The following is a 7,291-nucleotide window of genomic DNA, read 5'->3' as shown; positions in this document are numbered from 1 at the left end:
AATCTTTAACGCGTTAGCAGAGAACATTGAAGGGAAGAAAGAATGAAGATTGCGGGTGACACCCCCAGCCTCTTGGTCACAGAAAAAATTCACAAACTGAAACTTTACCCAAGCAAAACAAAGACTCCAGCACAGCAGGCACAGCCCTCCTTCTTGGGAGAGAATGGGGAGAGAGAACAAATCACCCGAGCCCGACATGAGTCACATCACTTCATGCATGACTGAAAGGTGCTCAGATACTACAACCATGAGCCCAGGCCAAGAACCTATATAAAGAAAATTTGGCAAGTGACATGCTAAGGCTGTTAAAGACTTGCAGGTGGGAAAATGTGGGGTAGAGAAATAAAAGCATGGGTGAGTTTAGTACCTCTGTTTTGAAGTTTGACTTGGAGGCAGCCTGAGCAAGGAGAGCTTGGAGGTACAGAGAGGATGGCCAGTCCCCAGGGTGGCGACTCAGCCCTGCGAGCCCTCACCAGGGGAGTGCTTTGGGGGTTTTGTGTGTGTGTTCATGTGTGTGTAGGGGTGTGTGTGTGCATGTGTGTGTAGAGATGTGTGTGCATGTGTGTGCAGCAGGGAACAGGGGTGGAGAGAGAAGAAAGATATAGACATGCCCGGGGAGATGCTGGGACAAGGGACAGTAGGAAGGAAAAGGCAGGTGAGGCTTGGTTTAGAGGAGGGCTGAGGAGGAAGCCTTGCAGCTTTCCGTAGCGCCCGCCGTTCAGGCGAGAGACCGTAAGGAATGCCCAGCCAGCCCATGTCATGTGCTGAACACGCCTAACCCTTCAGTTTTGGAGAAATGCCATCTCAAGGTGCTTTTAAAAATGAAGCCAAACACCCCTTTCTAATATTTGCAGAGTGACTATCAGAGCCAGCTCTCCCACACTTGAACAGCACTGCAGAAACCCTTTATTCCCCAATTTTAACAGAGTTTGTACCGTGTTTATAGCCTGTTCCTCACCCACTTTATTGCTCTTACTTAAACTTGCAGCCAGTCATCTTCAAAGTTGGGACACATTTTTCAGGAGCAGGTTTCCACATCCATCGCTCTGAACACCTTAATGAGAACAGCACTTAGAAAAGACACTGGTATTATCACTACAAAAGCAATTGTTATGCTGATGGCCTGCACCTTTCTGCTAGAATCATGAGGGAAAGGTTAGTTAAATTTAAACAAAATTTATTCCCTGAAATTCTGACCGTCTTTAATAGGAAAAGCTATAACCTCCCTGATGCAAGAAACAGCCCTTGCAGCTGATGTCTGAAGCCTGCACCTGTTATTCCAACAGAGGTGACCTCTGAAACAAGAAAGCCATTCTATATAAACACTGAGTTAAGTGACTTTCCCCATGTCTCCTCAAATAACACCCAAATATCTTTTCTTGTCAAAATCTTGCACTTGTCCCATAGTATACACAGTAAATCATGACAACTGGTGACTTATTTGAAGGCTGGAGCCCAAAGCAAGAGGTGCTGGTGCTGAAAGAAGTTTAACCAGTCACCGGCCTCTAAAATATTAAGCTATAAAATACAAATCTATTTTTACAAAAGCAGTTTTAAATGACCTGTCAAGACAGACGGTCCCTGCTGGGTTCTTTTGTGCGGGGGGTGGTAGAAGGAATGAATTAAAGGGGAAAAAAAAATCATTAGGGGATCGTTTCAATTTACTTCTGTAATATGTGCGTGTCCTGCAATAACATAGCAAAATTCTGGGAAGCATTTAAGTCCTGTTCAAGTTTAGGAGATTAAGTGTGATATATCCCTCATCCTGGCCTCTTCCCGGGTGCGAATCCTGCCCTGTGAGCACTGAGAGGATTAGTCCCGCAGACCGGAGGAGGACCGCCGCTCCGGGCTCATACCCACCACCGCCGGTGTTCGTCACACCGCGGTCACACTCTGCAGCACCGCGACCTTGCCCAGCAGCGCGGCATCCCCGTGCTGTTCACGCGGACCGGTCGCTGCAACCTGCTCTCTGCACAGAGGTGGGGTGCTGAGAAAATTCACTCTTGGCTATAAGAGGAATAAGCACAATTCAGCCACAAAATTCCACCTCGGCCAAGTTCACGGCTGCCGGTCGCACTCCAGGCCAGCTCCGGCCCCTGTAATACTTGGACCAGGAGATGCCAGCTTTCTCGTACGTAGCTGGGCAGGCCCCAGACCCCTCCTCTGTGCCAAGCTGGAGTGCCCAAATTCTTCTGCTTGATTTCTTTGCAGACCTCAGCTGCGGAGCGGAGCTATAGTAACCGTGCTGTGCCCCGGGGGCTCCTGCCACCCTTCCGAGGCCCCTAGTCCCGTTCACACACAAAACGCTGAGATTACCCGATGTGGGGGGGGATACTTTGTTCCCATCACCTTTTCAGGACTGCAGCTCTCAAACACTGAGGTAAGAATACGGGACTCCCCCCTTCATTGCACCTTGAAAACTTCAGATCTGATCTTCTAAGTTAAAATTTTGTAAACAGCAATGGTGTCAGCTCCTTTGGGGATATAAACGTCAATCCAATATGTTCGTCCTCTTTGCCTGTCATCTGCTGCAGCAGAGCTGTGGTCAGGGTGATCCTTTTCCCAGTTACACTCACTGTCTCTGCTCTCTGAATTACCTTTTTACCGTGGGTGGCTGTTGTCAGAGAGTGTTGCTGCACGCAGAACCCAGGGCAGAATCCATCCTGCAATCAGACCTGAAGTCAACGATACCATCAAAGAAAAGCACTGTCTTTGCAATCCTACAAAATCCTGAAAGCTGGTAAGAGGTGGAGTTCTCTGAGGGAGGAGCAGCAATTTGGGTGGAATCATTTTGGTTGCTGGGGAAGATTATTTCGGGATACTTGCCTTGCTTTAATGTGAAAGATTCGGCATTACTTCCTCTGCTACTTGGTGGTGAGCTGAAAATTTGAGGTGGATTTTTATTGCAGAAAGAAGGTGTGGAAAAGTATAGTCAGCACAAAAGTTTAACCTCACTAACAAGGTCTATAAATTTACGGCAAAGATAAGGCAATGCCACTCCCTTTCCCATCTCAATGCTTATAAGGACAAGCATTTAATCAAAACCCACTCTTGTACACAGGAGCGGTGTTAGTGGTGTTCCTCGTCTCCTACTTAGAAGCTGACCTGAAGTTTCAAAGCAGAATTGTTTTTAAGGTCTCGGAACATAGTCTCCAGTATTTTCTTAACTGCTTCATGGCTTCTTTCAAAATGCTTTCAACATGTTCTGAAGACTGAATATAAAAGGAAACAGTACTAAAAATTAATATGAAGGAAAAAAAGGGGGGTGGGGTGGGTGATTGGACTGAGGTTTTGTTTCCAGAAGCTCCTACTTTCACTGGTGTGAAAGCGAGGAGGGGAACTCTCAGCCCCCAGAAGGATTTTCTGACAAGGCTGAAATGAGCCGAGAGCTTTGCTCCAGTATCAGGAATCACTTCTCAACAGTTGTCAGGGAAAAAGAAAACAAAGCAAGCTTTTTCTCCAGAGCAAGTCCAAAAGCCCAGTCACTCTGCAGACCTGGGCCAGGCTGGTACCGCTGCCGCTGCCTGACTTGGATCTGAGTGCAATTCCCTCCCTTCCTTCCCAGGTTGCCGTGATCTGAAATCTTGTGCTTTGAATTTTCCAGGCTGGGTTGCTGTGCTCTGAAAGCTCGTGCTTTGCATTTCCACAGGGCTATAAAAGCCCGTGGGCACCAACCGGGCTTTCAAAACCATTTGAGCCGACCTGTCCTCCAGTGCATGGCACTGTGGCCGGCGGCTGATCTCATTTCACTGCTCTGCCCCCGGCTCCTGTGCGACATTAGCTAAGTCAATTAGCTTCTGCGTGCATCTGGTTTTCATCTCTGAAAGGGGGACAGCAGTAATTTCCTACCTCACAGAAATCCTGTGAGGATAAATATATTAGCTTAGGAAGTGCTCAAATACTGGTGTGATTAGTGCTCCTCTCCATCTCTTTGACAGCCTGTATTTTGCAGCCTGGAAGCCTGTGGTCTGCCAAAGTGTAACGGATTGGAGCTGAAGACCACCAGAGCAACTCTCGGACCGGCTGAGCACAGATGTCATCGCAATGAAAGCCAGAAAAACAGTTTCTCCTCAACCTGACAAGAACGGAAAGCACCACAGGAGAGGCAAACTCCGTCAGGAAAGACAGAGGGGAGCAGAGACCACTCCAGTGGCAAGCTCACTGTATTTTCTATATTGTTTGTCCTAACTTACATGCATATGATACATTTTAGTCTTTCCATTACCATTCATTTAGGGTTAGAAAAGGATAGTAAGCTGGTATCTCTGGGGCTTGAACACATGGAGACCATGCGGCAAAGGATAATTATTCATCTGTAAGTCTGCTTTTCTGAACAAGCAACTGTGTTTCCAGAAGTCTTCCACAGGACAGTTGCCACCAGTACTCCAGATTTCGGCCCTTAGCAGAAGCAGGAGGTCATTTCAATTTCAGCCTCGGTGACCAGCATTCCCAGGGCCTTCCTCTATCACATTCTATTCAGTCAGGAGCAGAAAACCTTTTCCCATTTAATAATGCCTGAAATATATTTACATATCAGGAGCAAATTGTCAGGTAGTGCTTTATTTGGGGTTTGCTTCCCCCCAACGAACTCACCTTTCTAGTTTACTGTGAGGAGAAGGAGGTACATGAACTACGAGAATTATTACTTAAGTTTATGTCTTTGTAGGATCTCTGAGGCATCAGTCAAGAGAAGAGCTTCACTGTGCTAAACATTATGCAAAGCTGCAGTAAGAAAGAGCACATATCCTGCCCAGATCTAGTCAGGCAGCTGAGATGAAGGATGCAGAAAGGGAAAGACACTTGCACCTACTTTACAGAAAGGTACCCGAGAAGCGGAAAACTTCCAGGCCTTTTCCAGGAAACAGAAGCAAATACCACTTTAGCATTGTGACTGTGCTTTTATTACAACACTGATTTCTATTTCTTCAATCAAGTATAAGATGCAGTAAAGCAAAATTAAGGGCAAGTTGTTATCCTCATCTTAAGGATTCCCCAGTACAGAGAACCTAGTGCTGCGGACGAGAAAGCATCAGGGCTGTCTCTCCAAGGCTGCAGTTCCTTCAATTGGAGAACAGAAATGGGCAACACAGATTGGTTTTTTATTATTATTTGGAGCAAAACAGAGTATTCTAATAATCCTGTCTTACAAAGGAAATGAAAGAGTCTTGGGGGTAATACTGAAAAAATGGTGGGCAGTCAGAGTCATGGCCATATGGTCCTCAAGCTGTGCTGTCGAGTAGATCTACAGATGGAGATGTATTATCTTACATGAGCATCAAGTTGAGCATTGAACTAGGCACTTGTGAATCAGACCAGGAGACCTGACAATACAATTGACAATTACTAAAAAATCAGGTGAGACAAAGTCATCAGCAAGAAAACGCCCTCAAAGAAAAAACAGTTGGAGAAAGGACGAGCTTCCGACAGGCTCTGCAGCTTACAGATTCAACCTGGAGTATTGAGCAAGTTTAGCAACGCCTGAAAGGAGAAAGGAAGTCGTTCTGACAAGTCTTAAAAAAATCAGAATCCCGGTCTTTTGATTTTATACCAATTTATTATGTTAAAGGCAAGCAAACCCCATCCCACAGGATCTATACACTAGCTGGCTCTCGAGTGGCACACATGACAGGTATATATGGGTGTGTACATTTGCTCTGGATCAAAGGGAAGGAAGAGCAACCAGGAACAGTGACCTCCAAGCCAGGTTCTGCAAATACACACGGAGACTTTGCCTTCCGAAAAGCAACTGGTGGATCAAACTAGGGGCTTTAGGGCTCTTGTACACCTCCTTCTAGAATACAGCTCTGGTGACAACACACCAGAATATCCTGTACTAAGCAAACCGCTGCAGTGGATGCTTTTGCTTTGAGGAACAGCGCCCCATGACTGCAGAGTCCTCAGACAGGTAAAGGGGTGACGAACTGGCCACCCCGTACTCAGCGAAGCACAAAGCCCTGGTGCCTACTGGGCTCACACTATTCATAGCCTTCCAAGTTCTTACGTCATGAAGGCACGGAGTGCACAGGGGAATAATGGAGTCTTGGATGGTAGCTGTATGTGAAAACTCTTTGTTTTGTGATTCGGATGATTAATGGCTTACACCCATGTGACAATCATTTACCTGCAAGTCTTGGCTAGAAGCTCCAGGGCATCAAAAGTTTATGAGGCAAGCTCTGTGTCAGTCACACGAATCCCGATTTGTGAAGGTGTTTGGGAACCTGCTCCTTTAGGTGTTTAAAAATATCTTAAAAATATCTTAAAAACCTGTCCCATAGATTGGTCTAACACTTCAGTGTCTCCAAAACTCAAAAGTTCTGAAGCATCTGACAAGATTAGCACAGGAGCATAAAGCCACAAATCTCCCATTTTTCAAGCAAACTTCAAGGACTTGTCACTTCCACGTAAAATGAACAGGGGTCGGGTTAACACGACCCACCTTAAACTTGCCAACATGGCTGCTGCGCGAGCCGGGGGAACAGCCCTGGCGGCTCTGTGAATCCCTGCTCTCGAGTAGGGATCTCTCGGCTTCCCTGTGATCTTTGTGCTCTGGAGCATCCTGAAGCAGATCCAAATTTTAACACGGAGAGCGGAGCCCATGGGCACTTTGGCAGCGCTGCGTGGCGCTCGGCCAGCACCGCTTACTCCCAGCGCCGTGGCCTCGCTGCGGATCGCACAGATGGGCTGTTTTGGATACCGAGTAGGAAGGAAAATATCCCCAGAACCAAAGGCTTTTGGTGCCAGAGCTTCCATCCGCGTGGCAGAGGTGTAGGACTGGCTCTCACGTGCTCAGTTTAGGGCAGAGGTGAGCGACCCATGAGGGACCGGGCATCGCGTTCAGGAGTGTGAAGGCCAGAGCTCCTCAGAGTGCTTGAGGCAACCATGCTGGGGCAGAGGAAGAACTTCTGCAAACTATTTGGACCCTGGCTGAACGGAGATGAGAGGACAACAGCAAAAGACCCTCAAGGGAACGCAGTTACCATGCATGAGGAGAAATCCTGGGGACCACAGGGTGGGGGGAAATTGAACGTGTGGTGGGAAAGCGACCCCAGCGCAGGAGAACGGCAGCAGGGCGAAACCGCCGAGCGTGACGGCATTGCCTGCGCTGACGCAACCCCAGCTCCTCGGAAAGGTTGGGCAGTGAGCCCAAGAGCACCAAGGCAATCGGTGCAGTTGACTTAACCCTTCAAACCAGCTAAAAAGGTCGAGGAAAATTCCCCCCCCTACACTCCCCCAGTTTCGCTGATTTCTCAGTTCAGGGCCCCCGGCCGGGGAAGAAGGGAGCGGGAGCGAT

The sequence above is a fragment of the Charadrius vociferus genome, unplaced genomic scaffold, assembly GCF_000708025.1.
Source record: "Charadrius vociferus isolate BGI_N301 unplaced genomic scaffold, ASM70802v2 scaffold163, whole genome shotgun sequence".
Lineage (NCBI taxonomy): Eukaryota > Metazoa > Chordata > Aves > Charadriiformes > Charadriidae > Charadrius > Charadrius vociferus.
Note: the sequence above shows the minus strand (reverse complement) of the source record.